The 16,839-nt window shown below is 45.3% G+C and overlaps 1 protein-coding gene across 1 annotated transcript in view; it reads right to left on the bottom strand.

The window, feature by feature from the left end:
* LOC121673052 (KN motif and ankyrin repeat domain-containing protein 1-like) overlaps positions 1–13,403 on the bottom strand; it is a 129,340-nt gene extending 115,937 nt beyond the window's left edge. Inside the window, 1 exon segment of the mRNA XM_042046088.1 lies at positions 13,303–13,403. The gene's annotated coding sequence lies outside the window, so the exon portion shown is untranslated.
* Between the last annotated feature and the right edge of the window lie 3,436 nt (positions 13,404–16,839).

Genomic DNA, 16,839 nt, shown 5'->3' on the forward strand with positions numbered 1-16,839 from the left:
ATGTAAAATGAAGTTTTCCAGAAAGGATCAAGGAAATGGATGGGGCTAGTGGAGACTTCCTGGATCAGAGAAAAGCTCAGCATGCCAGTCTAGCAGGACAAACACTACCTCTTTTTTCATGATAAGAAAGTTAACTAGGAGCCTCTTTGCCTGTAACTCCATCTTCTACGTCAGCACTAATCACCTCATCCATCAGCACCATCCAACTTCTGTCCTGATCGGGCCATCCAAGATGAACTGCAAATCAGTCATGCAGCACAACAGCCTTCTTTCCACAGTAGCAAATCATAACTCATACAGGAGCAGATTGGGGCTATTCCTGACCCAGAACACATGCGGTCCTATAACAACCAGCTGTGAATTAACATGGTAACAGTGAAAGGAAATCAAGAGACCTGTTCAAAAAATTATATATAAATCAGGCTAGAAGAGTGTTCACAGCTAAGAAAACACCTGACTCCTGCAGAAAGCAGGAAGAGCTTAAAAGAGCAAGTATGTGCTTTGTGCCACAGGCACAGCTGGTCACAGCCCATGGCCAGGGGAGAGGGCAGTGAGGGGGACTAGTCCACAGCCCCCACTACCCAGTTGCAAACAAAAGTACTCACTAAAGCAACCGTGGCACTTTAAGCATTTCTGCTGTGACCCCTGGTCACTACATGGTTTATCCCAGGTTCTATTCTGCTGAGAAGATGACAAAGTTCTCAGAAACTCAGGGACAAGACAAGGTCATGCTAACATTCCTTGCCAGAAAAACTTCTCTCTACACACTGCCAAGTAGTAGTACGTATAGCTTTTATTAGCTACACAAACTTTCTGTGCAATGCTGAGCCTTGAACTTGGTACCAAGAATAGGCCAGTATATCTTCTTTTCCATTTCCAAACTAGAACATTTTATAAGACTGCAACAGCCTAAAAAGTTGTGGCAGTTGCCCACTGCTGCTGTTGTTATAGTGAGAGGCAGCTGTGTCCTTTTTTTTTCCCCTCAATTCCAATGAGGAGAAAAGGAACTGCACTACTGGCTCATTACTTCTGCTCCTGCAACAGCCCCATGAGACAAGGTTCAAAACTAGCAGAAATTTGATGACAGGCTGAAAAAGTGAAGCAAAGGACAGTTTCTCAAGTAAAAGTTATACTTGTCAGATTCGACAGAGGAGCCTGAATTCTATCAGAGACAGCTCTTTCACTTCTCCCTTTTATTTCTTCAATTTTCTTCTTGGTGACCCCCCTTCTCTGTATTGTCTTAGAGACTTTGATTGAACAGAGCAAGCATTCAGGGTCAGGGTGAAAGAGGAGGAGCAGGCATGACTTGATGGGCAGTGAACAAAGTGTGCGCTAGATAGAAAAGTTACAGGAAATAAAAGGAGTCTGGAGGGCTGAGACAGAGGAATAGCAAAAGCATGAGAACAGCCAAGATGCTTCACAGACATGTCTGGGCAAACGTTCAAGGCCACGAGGTAAAACTACCAGAAGCCAGGAGTTACATTATGCTTCTTTCCACTGCAGTAAAACCTACCCTGAACATCTCCAGGGAGGGACCCATGGGCAACACCACAACTTCCACTCCAGTGACTTATTCAGAGACAGGAGAAACCAGCTGTATTAGACGTCCAGGACTCCCCTAATCCATCTTAATCAATAAGCAGCTGGTAATCAACCTGACTTAAGATGAGGCAATGGGCACAGATGGGCAATGAACTCACAAGGTTAGTCATGAGGGTGGCTGGCCAGCACGGACTAGCTGGAGCTGTGCATTGAGTATGTTTAACCTCCAGTATCAAAGCCAGTATTTTTAGCAGGGGTATTTTCAGCCTCTTCATATCTCTGCAATGCAGTCAGAAACTTCCTGCAAACTCTCAGAATTATTCTACTAATTCTCCAAAACCAGCAGGAAGTTGATTTCAGTTTTTCTGAGGAGACTGTGCTGAAACCCGCATTACCATGAGCTGCTCAGCCATCCTGCTCTGGGCAGATGATGTTCTCTGTGTGGTAGATGGGGAGAAGTATCATTTCAGGTATCTGACTTGAATTTACCTCTGTATGCAAGTCAAAACCACCTCAACCATGGTCAGCCTCTTTCTAGCAAAAGCCAGGATAACATACTGCAGTTAAATCCGTACCTGAAAGCCACCACTGCTTTAATTAGATTCAGTCAAATCCAGGTCTTTGCAGTCTAGACACGGTTTAGCAAGTGCTTTTATGTGAGTAATTCATTGAGAGAGAATACATGTGAAGTTCTATCTGGAACTCACCTCAGTTTTGGCAAAAAAATAGCTGGATTTTGACAGACCAAACACAGTCCAACCTAAATATTCATCAGTCCAAGGGAAGATTTTACTTGACAAAGGAAGGAGAATGTTCCTCCTTGAGCCTAATGCTTTTCCAAAGTTTAGCCAGCCACAACAGGCTTTCCATTCAAAGCAAGAGCATTGAACATGACAATTTTGTAACACAGTACAGACATGAATCTTGAGGCAATACAGAATACAGACTCCATCCCTTCCTCTGGCCCCTCCTGCAGTCTCTGTAATACTCTGGGGTTTTGACAAAGGTCCAGAGACTAAAACAAAGGAGTGAGAAAAAGCACTTATGGAGTAACTACTGCTTCTGACCTATGGTACATACACACTGGTTACACACCTATTTACAACAACTTTATGCAGGAGCATCAGGGCAGCTTTGTGGCTTGACAACTTCTGCACTGAAATCAAAGGGATGAGATGCTCCAGTTCCAACAAAGTCAGTTTGACTAAGCTCTAATATAGATATAAAATGGCTGTTTGCTGACAGCCAATAAAATTGTTAGTGCTCCTAGCTGTGTATAAATGCATTACTGCTATTTTTTATTTACGCAAGGAATCTCTGGCTTAGTACTAGTAAGACATGGGAAACACCGCACTGTTTCTAAAGACTGGATGTGCAAGAAAGTGCCTTGCGTATCCAGCTGGTTCTTCTACAGGACAACACCAGTATCACAGGCCAGACAGTCCTCCTTGCAATGAGACTCTCTCAGCACTGATGCAAGAACAGCAGTAACTGGACACTGTGGTAAAAGAGTATCAGACAGTTCAATTAACAGTTGCACTTGAATGCACCAGTATGCATAAAGCAACCCATAAATCATCTCATTTTCACTCAGAGTTGAAGAGAATTGTTATTTTCTGAAACATAGTAAGGAAACAACCCTGGCTCACTTTTGTGATGCAAATTAGCAAGTTGCTTGGAGGAAGAGGCGGGGAGGAAAAATCTTTTAACTGAAATGACAATGAAACTTCTTCCCTACATAACAGTCACAGACACCAGTTCCAATGGAGTCTCCTCCAGGACCTAAACATTCTCCTTCAGCCTGAGCACAGCCAACCCTCTGGCTCCTGACTGCACATTCTCCTCACTGCTGCATCCATCTGCCATCTCACTCACTTGCAGTCACCAAAGAGACCGTGAACCATCCAGAACAGCCACCAAATGTGTTACACTGGGGGACATAAATTGCTGCTCTTCCATGAAGATGTAGCTACAAGCAAACTTTTTTACGGAGCAGTAACAGCCTCCAAAGCAAAACACCACCCCAAATGAAATGCAGCTCAGGAATGTGAGCTATGTGGGCAGGGGGGCTCTGATGGATATAAAGGGAGGACAGGAGCAGGCAGGCTGCTTTCACAACAGTGGTTTCCTAGCCAGAGCAGAGGACCAGCTTAGCCGCCTCCCTCATCCCACAGCGTGCACGCAGAGCTCGGGAATGTGAGCAATGCGGAGTGGGGGCCAGGGGGCCTTGCTGCCCAGGAGAGAGGGATGGGAGGGATTACCAGGGGAGCAATACAAGAAGACCAAGAGGTAGCTGGGGTTGCTGCAGAGTTGTAGGGCTCCTTTTGGGGGGGGGCAGGGAGGGGAAATCTGTGGACAGGTCGAAAGGCTCAGCTGCAGGCTGCAAACCAACAAGTGTTCCTTCCTGTCCCGGTCACCCTGTGCTCGTGGAAACAAAACTTCAAATGTAGCTTTGCAATAAACCTGTCATTAATTCTACCAGCTAAAACAAACTGCAGGCCCCTCCTGGTTTTGGGCTAGTTGCTGGCATGAAAAATATACCTGCACTAAGACTAATAAACACATGCACTTAACACATCCTGAGCCACAGATTTAATATTCAGCTGTACAAGCACAAACCTTCTCTCTCCCAGGCTAACGAAAGATGGAGTTGCTACAGGTAACAGCCCTTAAACCCTGTCAAGTCTGCTTCAGCCAAAACCAACAATCCCTTACAATGTGAACAATATTCTGTCAACTGCTTATTTTTAAGCTTCTTGAAGAACTCCATTTTATTTCAACCATATTTGCTTGAACCCCATGTCCCAGTCCAGCCACTAAGTGACTGAGCACTATCTGGCTGGAGCAGCAGCTTCCCAGGAGGGGCACCTCCCACTGCCGGAGTGAGCACCGACTGCATCTTCTTAGCACGCCTACTGCATAACTCGTGACAGTCATGATGTGTGCACGGACACAAAGAAGGGTTTGTTTTCCTTAAATTTCCTCAGTGAGAAGGCTCCCGGCAGCCACTTGTATTTTTGTTGATGTGATCCTGCAACATTGCTTAAAACCATGACAGTGGGCGCAAGTAGCAGCAGTGATGGGATGAGAAACTGCAAGAAAAACACAAAGGAGATATAAAGACTCAGTGCTAAATCACAGATGGGATCAGGACCAAGGCAACTTCCACTACACACACATCAGAACCCTTGTCTACTTGAAAAAAAAAACCCATGGGTAAAGCAGCCCATAACACCACAAGAACAAAGTAAGAAGCATACATCAAGTTTGTCAGTCCAGTTAAACGATGCTGACAAGATACATAAACTGCAGCTAATCATGCCTACATCGTTTCCAGCACCTCTTTGTTTCAGAGAGATTTCATCTTAGTCTTGCAGGTGATTATATCTCATCTTCAAATGTTACTGACTTGCCATGCACAGAAAGCCATGTGAGTAGGCTGCTGGTAAAACATAAGTTGAGAAAAATGGTCAGTGATGCCAGAGTAAGACTAGCATTCATCTGAGGAAAGAAAATCCTTCAAGAGCTTATCTTCAGGGAAAAAAAAAAGAAAGCAGCAACTTGAAAGTTTAAGAACAAGTTCAGCCCCACATATCAGGAAGGAATGGAACTTAAGCTAAAAATCTCTTCTTGTATTGCAATTTCTAAGTCTTAAGATTAGTCTGGGGAAAAGACTATTGTTTTAAAAGTGAAATTATTAATTGAAAAATGTGAAGTGTGATTTAAAAAAAAATACCATAAAGTAGCTTAATTCTAATCACGTTCATGTAAATCCAGACTGAACACCTGAAAAGAGCCAGATGACTTTCAATGCCTTAAAAAATGGAAGAAAAAAACCCAAACCTGTCTCTCCTGCTCAGGAACCCTAACATTTTACAGTTTGATTTGGATTTTGTCCCCTTCTCTCCTTTTTGGTTTGTTTGTGCAGAACTAGGTATTATGAACAGAGTTTAGAGTAACTTGAAAACTTACATTTCTATTAACTTCATTGTGAAACAGTTTCAAAACTGAGTAGTGACAAGTGCTTTTCATTCACCAAGCTCACTTCCTGTTGCTAGACTCTACAAGACAAGATGCTACTGCCAGACAGAGAGAAAGCTGAAAAATACAGAACAGCAAGAGAAGGGCTCTGAAAATCACAGGAGGCTATAGAAATTCTGCTTCAATATAGCTGTAAAATCCCACCTTGGTAAAGCTGCATGATATTCCACAACATCCAGATGAAGTTTTGACAAACGTCTTCTGCTTTGTTAGCATCTCTCCAGCCATTCTGCATCCATATTTTACTTCTGCTCTCTTGTACACTTACACCACACAGAACAAAAAAGCTAAGCCTGGCCTGCCAAATTACTTCTGCTTCCTGTCCCTGTTTGCCCCAGAAACCCAATTACAAAGTTAACTCATGCTAATGGAGCCTGAAGGGATGTGCACTCACGCTCAGCTATATGACAGGTTGCGATGAATGAACAGCCTGATTTTCACCCTGGTTTGGTATCTGAAATGTAAACAGTACATACTGAAGTTATCTACTACAGAGTGGCAGACACATCTGGGTGTATCTGTGGCTAATTGGAGTGAAAAGTCAGATTCCAACATATGAGTCATTATCCACTGAAGCACTCTGCTTGAAAACAAAACAAAACAAACAAACAAACTCCCCACAGTAGGGCTGATCCCTGAAAGAAACACCAGTTTCTACTCTGAAGAAAGATTCAGCTAAACTAAACATCTTCTCTTAGCAGGTATTTTGCTGTGTTGATTGAGGTAGATACACTCTGGGGAAAAAAAAACCAAGGCTCTGCTCTAGTGCAGCCCTCCAAAAACTGAACTGCAGTGGGAAGTAGATTATGTTGTAATGTATCAGTCTACTAACACTGCAAAGGACACTGAAGAACTGAAACTGTTCTGTCTACAAACAGGGGGGTTAATAACAAAGCACTGGTGAGAAAATACCCACAACCTTAAATTGAGTTTGCCAAGCTGCAAAACAGAGAATATCTATCAACTCTTTCATTCTGCTTTCTCTTCTGTTGGAAGCCTGGAAATTGGGTGAAAAATTCTGCAATAATGTTTAAGTTAGTAACTATGAATGAGTCAAGCGTCCATGCTTTTGTCTCACGATCAATATCTCGACTGTCCTTTGTTACTTTTTATATTCTAATTTTAAAACACTCAAAAGTGTCTACTTAAATAGAGAGAAAGGCTCCCTAGTCTGAATCCAAATGTTACTTTCCCCAGTCACTGCACCCCTTGGCAAACTCCCTCTGGGGAAATACTGAGGAGCCACATAAAACATGTATGTATCTTTCTTTCACTGTCCAAACTAGTTTAGTTCGGTATAACTCTCAGAGGTCCTCTGCATCAACATATGCTGAGACAGGACAGCATCATTTGCAGAGTTCACTATTGTCTGAGGTCCTTGGGGGCTTTTTTGACACAGCTGTTCCAAAACAGCTCAGGAATGAGCACCATCCTTTTCTCATTTAACAGCTCATGAAGTGAATGAAAACACTGTGATGGAAGCCCCACCATGCACAGCCATGTTTATGCACCTAAACAAACACATTCAACCTCTGACATTGTCTCACTTCAGGGAAGACTTACAGCCGTTAACTGGGAAAACAGTTGCGGTAAAAAAAAAAAAGAAAAAAAAAAAAAGAGAAAAGATCAGAATAGCTTGGAGGAGATAATTGTTTTAAACTAAACTCTTCATTTTTGAGACTAACAGGTTGCAGGCTGGTGGCATGATGAGTAGAAAATGCGAGATAAGGAGCTCTTCCAGTCCCACCCACAAAGCAGGGTTTTGATGATCAGTGCTTCTGATCATCATCTGCCAAAAAGGTTCTAATAGACCAAAGTTTAAAACACATCATATGGATTTCCAACTGCTCACAGGATTGGGAGGCACAGTGCCATGATTCCATGCCTATTAATTTCTGACACATCCCTGTACTACCGCTGAGGCTTCCCACCCTCTCATGCTATGTTGGCACAGCCCGTGGGACACTGTGCACACATCAAATAGCCGGGGCTGGGGGGAGGGAGGGAGGTATTTTAGCACGTCTGTTTCTAGCCAGATCAGTGTTCCAATCTGTTTTGTCCCACAGCCACATAAATATTAGCACCAACAGAAAGAAAGCGGCAGCAAAAGTGCAGGAGAAGAGCTCACAGCTTTCAGCCCAGCACAGGTTTACTGCCTGTGGCACAGGCAGCTGCAGTCAACAGGAAAGAGCCAGGAGGTGCGGAGATTGGTACGGGTGCTGAATGAAACAGAAACATTTCTGGCACCACTTGGCAATTCGTGGTGCAAAATTATCTGAGTCAATCTGGGCAGCATCCTCCCCCTTAATAATGACACTGCAGAATTGGGAAGGGATTGGAAATAGTTATAAATCATGAAAGAGGCCTCAGTAAAACAGTTCAGTTTTTAACAGGCCAAACAAGACATTATTTGGAGGGCGCTGGTGGATTATGTAAAAAAATGAAAGGTGCATAAAAGCTAAATCAGTTTGTCCCTATGTCAAGAAGTGTTGATCAAGCTATACAATTAGGAGGCTGAAATGTGTGCACACATGCTACAGAACTCACTGTCAGTGCACGGCAACCATAAAGGCTATCAGCTCAGTAAAACCAAGGCAGGATTGATCATTTGTGTGGGTAACAGCCCTACCTGCAGCTAAACTTAAGAATACTACTTGAAGTATTCAGGCAAAAAAAGTCCAGGGACTTAGGGTTTAAGAGTCAATGTTCACTAATTACAGACCCACACAAGACATATGGGATTGATTAGCCCTCACCAGTCTTAGAGGTAGGGGTACCGTGCATTTGATAAAAACCTCTGGTACAGAACCTCTCAACACAAGGCAGCCTTACTAGGGCTAGCAATCTTGTCCAATAACCAACATTTTGACTGTTTGTTTGAATCTTCTTGGAAACCTCAGTAGCAGTGCAACCCAGACCTGCCAGGGCACTACTGCTTCACGTAAATGCACTGGACCCTTTGGGCCCAGAAGACGGTAGACCAGTAAGAAAAACTAAGGTCCTTGGGGTGAGGAAAGGGTACCTTTGGGCAGCAAAGAACTCAGCAGTAAATCCTTCTGGATTTCCACAACCAACACCTTAAGGCATCTACAGGCAGGAAGGACATATCTACTTCAGAGCTCTAGCACATGATGAACCAGGCCTAATATATCACCAGGCCAGAGCAGATCAGCAATCCATCCCATGAAATGTGGTGTCACAAACATTTGTCCAAGAAATCCAGTGAGGTGCCCCCAATGCCCTCCTGGTCACCAAACACCTCCAAACACCACAAAAAGATGCCTATAGCTCCCGGCATACACAGATGGAGAAACAGACATATTACGCATGTAGGAGACTTCTCTCACTGACACTTCTTTCCTGAACTCTGCGCGTCACACAGCAACATCTCAGTGCTCCAGGTCAGCACAGACATCTCTGTCTGTGAGGAATGGGACAGAGGCACCATCCCTGAGCCCCAAAGCAGGCTGGGACAACCCCAGTGCCCAACACCCTCCCAACATCACCTTCTCCAGAATATTTTCTGGAGATGCCTTGTTTTAGGGAAAGGCAGTTACAGCCTCCAACGCATCTGGGTCTAGTTTTGGTTCCTGTGTGCAATAGGGAGCTCATACATCAGAAAAGTACAGGAACAGTAGTTTGGCTTTTAGAAGACCAGACTCAGTTTGGCAATGCTTATCCACAATTAAGTTGCAACTGATCTTGTCCGACTCCTCTGTCTTCAGTCTACTCGCATCTCTAAAGAATTAAAGGGCCACTGAAAACACGCATTCATGACTCAAGTTTAATTGTCAGCTCTCCTTCCTCAGTACAGCTCTAATTAGAAATCAGAAACACATTTTTGAGCTCAGAAAGACACAAAAAATTGGCATTAACTGACAAGGTAAGCCTGTGGGAGTGTTTTAAGTCCAACAGGATGCCGTCTTCTAAGTTACGCTTTAGCCAAACTAGTCATTGGGCTTAATACAGGGTTCAGAGCCCAGAGTCTGTGGCAGCCTGAAAGAGAGATCAGATGCTCTTGCCACCCCTCCTGAAGGACAAATTTTTTTTCATTACTATCGAAGTTCAGAAAGCATTTCCTATATTCACTACAGCATCTCACAAGCTATTTCCTTTTTTCCTCATCATGGACAAGTACACCCTTAATGGTGAAAAAGTGACTATCACCACATACATCTTTCTGCTATCTGGAGTTTGCCAGGGAACCTTTGGCAAAGTAAAAAGATAAACATGGCCTGAATCACTCTTCAGATTTAACCACAAGTCTCAACACTACTGTCATGATTGCAGATACAGTTTCCCAAAATAAAATACATGGGCAGCATTCAGAATTAGAGAACACGCTAGATAGACCTTATGAGTATAATTCACACTGCTAGGAGTAGTCTGCATAAAATATATAAACTGAAAAAAAAAAATCAATTATGCCGATTGTTCATTCCTGACATGTATTTATTTCTCTTCAGGTACCAGTCTTTTGACAGCTGGGAACAGTCACATAATTTGCATGTTATTTCCCCTCAATATATAGCCTCTATAATGGGAGCAAGAGACAACTGGAGTGTCAGAGTTGACAAGCCTAAGTGGTTTTCCTTGAGACGCCTAAATGCCTTTTTACAGCACCGCCAATTATTCAACCATGCAAGCAGATACTATTAAGATACTTAAAATGAATCATTTCCCACTAGACTCAAACACATTATAAACCTCATCATAAATCTCCATCTCTAGTCAAGATGAACTTATTTAATAGCGTTCATACTTTTTTTAATTTCATAAAGGCTTGTGAAATATGGTAATATACATAAGGCTTATAAAAATAGAATGTGATTTTTAGATATATTTTTAGGCAGTTCAAACAAAAGACTTCTCAAATTCTGTAAAAAATTACAGCTGGCATTTCAAGTCATCCGTAAACTACATTTACTGCACCTTTAAGAGGTTAGCCGGAATCATAACTTTTTGGAAGTAGTTCATTGCTACTTCTTGTTGCAATTCCACATGAACTTCTCCTGATCATTACGACATGAAAACCTAGTCATTAGCTTAACACTTGTCATCTTGACACAACCCACCAAAATTTTAGATAAAATTCCTACATGTGCACATACATACACACAAGCTTTCAAGCCACTTTGCAAGTACTATGTTTCTTCCCTTTCTAAAGTGCAGAGGAGAATTTGGATGGATGAACAGTACAAGCAATGATGCTTGAAACACCTCCTTTGGCCCATTAGTCAATTCCATTAGCTAAATGACTAGGAAAAAACCCTCCTTCTCCATGACCTACCACTTCAACAGGTGCTGACACCACCAGAGAAAATCTGCAACTCCCCTCAGTTAACAACTACTGTTTCAGCAACTAAAAGCACGATCAGATGCCCATTCCTGACAGCTCTTCACAGCAGCTCTGCATCATTTGCAAAACTGACTCTTCATTTGGACGTTTTCATTTCACTTTCAGCATCTATTATTTAGACATGCAGGGCACTGCAGAAATTGATACGACAAGCTGTACCAGAAGCTTACAAACCTGAGAAAACTGCCAGAGTGAGAAAAAGCAAACAGATGCTGAGGGGGAGCTACTGGACCAACTCATCTCACACTGAAGTCATTTGTGCTACAAGAAATACTTCCACTGCTGGTTCTCCCAAGGAGGCGGGATTTTAAAGACACACTGAACTGCCACATAAAACCAAGTCCACATTCAGTTTTCAATCAGTTTCTCCAGTGCAATTTTAAAGTAAACCCCAATCTTGAAAGAAAGCAGGTGAGCACAAATTTAAGAACTAAGACACTGGGGACTCCTGTAAGGAGTGCTACAGAAGTTGTCACTAAAATACACAATACAATATGAATTTCCTTCTAGTTAGATCACAAGCAATGAAAAGGGACAAACCACACTGTGATGTCAGACAAATGAAACAGAGTTCAATGTAACAACAAAATTCCATTAAAAACATGGTCAGCAAAGCCACAGATTTTGAGGGACACAAGAGCCTGCATCCATCTACCTTTCAAAGCCCAAGCTGTGCTCTGGCAATTGGGGTTGTGCCGCTGCCCCTGGCACTGGTGTGACCCACACTCAGCACTGTGTGCAATGCTCGTGCAACAAGTTTCCACACCCAATCGCCCTGCACCTCCATGCGCCACAGCTGCACCCTCTCTCAAAACCCACAGAGGAAGGACACAAGCTTTCCTGTCATATGACAATATCTCATCTCCAGTTGAGGAGGCAGTTTTGGGGTAGAATCCCATTTCACTTGGTCACTAATAGCTGGCAGATGTTCCCAGACAGAAGACAGACAAGACTTCAAAGATGCTGCTTGCAGCATGGATTGGGTGCAGCCCTACTCCTGTCAGCCAGCACCACTGTGTCCTCCTGGCACCCACTCCCTTTGGAAAACTGACTCTGGACTTGAAGACCCAAGCAGCACTTCTAAGGACTTGAAACACCACCTGAACAAAAATGTCAGGGCTTTCTCTGCACATCATGAACACTTACTAAATTAGCTTGGCCTTTCTAAAACTCACATAAACCAAATCAGCCTCCTCTCACTCTTCTCGTATTTTCCTTCCTTCACAACTGACACCGACACAACCTTTAATAAGACCCAGTCACTCTGACAGAAGGGGTGAAATAAAAGGGTAAGATACAGCCGATATGTTTAATCAGCAAATTGTCATGCTATCTTTTATGGCCTGCCAACATACAAGGTTGTCAACTATGCTACTGAACTGCCAAACAGGCTTTGGCGCTACTTAAATGTTTGAGGGCTTTCATTTAACAAAAAGCACACTGTGCTTGACCTTAACATAGCTACAAGAGAAGTTAAACTCAGCTTGGTCTTACGTGTAACTCGGGGACAAAGCAGTCACAAGAATGTCACTATCATTACTGAGGCTTGTAATTACACCTGAATCACTTTTTACACGTAAATGTGTATCAAGCTATAGGGTACCACAACGTTGTTCCAGAAAAATTAAGACTGTTTTCAAACACTTCAAGGCGTCTTTAATAGTTTGCGAGTTGGGGGTTTTTGTTTTTTTTGGTTTTTTGAGGTTTTTTTTGAGATTCGTGAAGAGCAGCCAAAGTTTCATGCGCTTTCATGTACTGAGCATCAAAGCCCAAGACCTTCCCCTTGTCCCCTCCCCCTACCCAAAAAAAACTCTCTACTCTTTTGAAGTGCCGGCTTACAAGTTAGTGACGGTCCATTTAAACAAAGCACCGGTGAACACTGCTCTCCCATGTGATCCATTCCACCCCCTCCTCTCCCCTGCCCAGGTGCTTCCCACCCCACCTGGCAGCGCTTCCCTCGGAGCCGGGGGAGCCGCCGGCGGGGTCCCGCGGGCAGAGACGCGCCTCCCTTGCTCCGAGAGCGGGCGGGATGCGGCGATGCATGGAACACGCGCGTCTGTGCCCTGCTTGGCATAATCAAGCATTTTCACTCAAAACGGGGAGGGCTATCAAAAACTCTTCGCGACACGCTCACGTACCGGTCCGCCGGGACCGCCGTCTTCCTGCCAGCGGGGCAGCGCCGTGGCTGACCGTCCGCTCCCCGCTCCCGACAGAGCCAGGAGCTCCCCGGGGGCCGGGGGGAACTGCGCTGTTCCTCTGGACGAGAGGGGCGGCAGTAGCTTCGCTGCCGCTACACTTCCCCCTCGCCCGAGCGCCCATCCCCAGCCCCATCCCGTCCCATCGCATCCCCCGCCGCTCACCTCCGGGCTCCGCGTCCCGGCGAGGAGGTGGTGGTGGGGCTCTCGCGATCCCCGCAAAACTCCAGCCCCCTCCTCCGTCCCGCCCGCCGCGCCGCGATCCGCGGAGCGCGCCGGCCGCCGCTTTGTACCCCCGGCGGCCGCACTGCGGCTGCGCGCTGCCCAAAACCAGCACGGCGCCTCCGGCCCCCGCCCGCCCGGCGCTGCGGCCGCCGGCCCTCGGCATCCCCCGGCCCAGCCCTTCTGCGCCCCGCGGGACGGGGGAGGGCGGGAGCAGCGCACGGCGCAGCGCAGCGCGTACCCCGCGGAGCCCCGGCGGCGCGCTGCAGGGCGAGAGCTGGCGGCGGCAGAGAGGAGTTTTCTTGCCCCCCCGTTTAAGAGCCTGGGTCGGCGGCTCGCCGGGATGCGGGAGCTCCGTGCCAGGGAGAGTAGGGTTACCGTCGGGGCTGCGCCTGGAAATTCAGCATCCTTGGGAAAATCTGCCTGGGGCTTACCCAAGTGGAGTCCGCGATGTGTGCGGGTTGGAGGGACTGGTTCGAAGCCCACAAAAGGAGCGTCGGCCCCAGCAGGTCCGATAAATGGGGTCAGATCCGATACCTGCCCAAGGCTGGTGCACAGCCCAGTGCCAAGGGATTGGGATTCCCCAGTGGAGGCTGTCGTGCGAAATGCTTTCTTCATGTTGGAGCCTCGGCAGAATGCGCCTTCCGGCTGCACTGGGTTGGATGGGGTCCTCGGCAGGGCTTTCAAAGAGCAAAATAGGCATCAGCTCCCTCTGCGCTGTTCTGTGAACCTCAGCTTAGAAACAAAGTTTTTAGATTTGTGCCTTGACTTTTACTGACCGGAATAGGCGATCTCTAAAGCCTTTTCAGCTGTGAAAGGATACAGTAGTCCCTGCTTTTGTGTGCCTTGAATTTTTTCGCTTACGGGTTTGAATATTCGGAATGGATTGATGAGTGGTTTCTTTCACTCCTCCTACTCTTATCTCAAGCGCTATCTCCATTGCCTCAGGGCTCCAAGGTCTCCAGGAGCAAATGATTCCGCAGCTTTGTGATGATGCCAGGAAGGGTTTCACAGGACAGTCCCTCCCAAGTACAAGTCAGAATCCACAGGCCAGGAATGAGCAAGATGCAGGAGACTCAGCGAAGTCAGGAGTATGATAACGCCTGATTTTCTTTTCCAGCTCTTCATGTATAGGACCCTGCGAGGTGATTATTGTGAGTTACATCACAGAGCAAAAGGACACAGCTGAGGTGCACCATTCCTTGCTTTTTTTGGTTTTCCCTGTAATGTGCTATCAAATGCTGGCAACTTCTGATCCTCCCTTCTCATTTCTTTCTTTCTGTGTCATTCCTCTGCTTTTCTTCTGCCTTTCCCTGATTAATTCCCCCAAAGCCCTGCATATTTACAGCTTTTTTTTTCAGACATGATACCTGAAGTTCATGAACAGAGACAAGCGAGGTTTCTCTCAGTGAATATTGATTCCAGATTAGACCAAGGAGGATATTAAGGAAATTTTAAAATCTCTGGGTTTTTTTTCCCTATGGACCCCACTAAAGTAGTGGTAGACAACAAATGTTAGGGTTTTCTTGTTCTATAGAAAGCTAATAGGCTCAGTGACATTTCCATCTAAGTAATTTCCAGTATTTTTTCTGAAATCTCTGAAGCCATTAAAACGTTTTAAAGATTAAATCACATCAAGTATTTTTCTAAGTAAAGCTGCTATGACGTTGATGTAAACCACCTCTCAAACCACTGAGCTTTTAGTAAAAAAAGCACAAACATTTTTTATACATTTTAATTCAAACCCACATATTTTTAGAAATATTGGCTGTCCAAATTTGCGAACACAATTTGCAAAACAAGAGGCCCTGCAGGTCTTTAAGATGCTAATAGTTATTAATCCTAACTGCTAACTTCCCATCCAGAGGCTATTCTTTCATGGCTGGATTACCAGCTCTAGAAAAAATGGGGTACTGATGAAAGAAGTAATTGAGATAACAGTGAGCACCACTAGCAAGCAGCTCCTTACCATCAGCTTATTCATCTGAATAGTTGGGTTAGGACCATGTTGTACCAGAAACTGTGCAAACAGAATGAAAGCACTCAGGCTACAGCAGTGAACAGAGCAAGCAGATAGGACTCTGTCCACTTCTCCCACTTAATCCTTTTTTTCAAGAGCTGCCAGCTCTTGACAGTTAAAACAAATGAAATTAAATAAAGAAGTCAATTGTTGCATTACCTACGTAAGAAGACAGGAGAAGTCTTTCAGCGTGGTCATGCAGTGGATGGGGCTTTTTGCTTTGATGGTGCAATTAAAACCAGCAGGTCTTGGTTCACCCTTCAGCTCCTTGGAGCTTATCTGGCCCTGCAGAGAGCTTGCAGAGTGCACTAACTGGGAGCCTGGGGATCTGCCAAATAGGGCAGAGGGGTGTATAAGGGAGCCCAAAGTGAGGAGGGCCAGTGAGCACCTGCCAATCTGCTCCATCTGCCCAGCACATATATATAGGGAAGGCTGGGAGAGGGGACGTAGATTCCACCCTGTAGAGCACCAAAGAGAGAAACTTGTCTCTCTCTAAATTAGCCCAGCCAAAGCCTCAAGGACAACGGGGGATGAAGATGTCATTGTGTTGTTACTCTTTCACAGGTGTGATCCATGGGGAGTAGGCTGCTCCTTCCCAGCTGGGTACTGGCACTGGCCTTGTCACCGTCAGAGTTGCCTGTGCAGCTCCCACCATCACCCGGGGCTGTGGGAGTGAGTGTTTGCCTTGCTCAGCCTATGCACCAGCAAGAGACACTGAGGCGAATAGGTGCTTTTGCAGGGCTTTTCTAGCTCCCTGGGGTGTTCTTGATTTCAGATCTGCTCTGCCAGGTAGGAAGTCTGGACTAGTGAACATTTAGGAAAAAAAAGCCCCTACCACCCCTAAAATGCCCAAACCCACCTATTTCCATCAAAAAGCCAGATGCCCCATGTCTGTGAGTAGGAAATCATAAGTGGCATGTCTGGTAGTAAGTAAAGGTAATACTTTGAAGAGAGAGAACACATCGGTTTTTTTTCCATGATCTGGTCCAGATAAACATTGTGGTATGCTTTAACAGAGATTTCAGGGTGCTCACAATACAGATAAACCCTATGCACACATAGAGCATATGTTCAAAACAAGAAGAACTTAAGAGAAATCATCCTGCCCTTCTGCAGTGCATTGAGCAGAAGCTCAGGCAGAGTGAGTTCCCATGGACTCTCAAGCCCCGTCCTTCTGGGTTTTAACATTTCCCATGCCTGAAACCTGTTTTGTGTTGGACATCCCACACAGCTTACTCAGGAGCCACTGGGTCAGCCCCATTAGCATCCTCTGTGCTGCAAGTGCACCTGAGTGTAGGTGATCTGGGGGCTAAACTTAGAGGCAGGTTGCATCAACCCTGTTCCCAGCTGTGGCCCGTGGCCTGTGTGAACATGTGGAAAGAAGGGGGATCAGACATTCCCTCTGCTGCTGTATCTGGCAGAAAGTTTTTGCTTTGCTGCCACTGTAGAGGAGCATGAGA

Source organism: Corvus kubaryi, unplaced genomic scaffold (assembly GCF_017639235.1).
Source record: "Corvus kubaryi isolate FWS band 111438036 unplaced genomic scaffold, C.kubaryi_AGA036_p1.0 65148, whole genome shotgun sequence".
Taxonomy (NCBI): domain Eukaryota; kingdom Metazoa; phylum Chordata; class Aves; order Passeriformes; family Corvidae; genus Corvus; species Corvus kubaryi.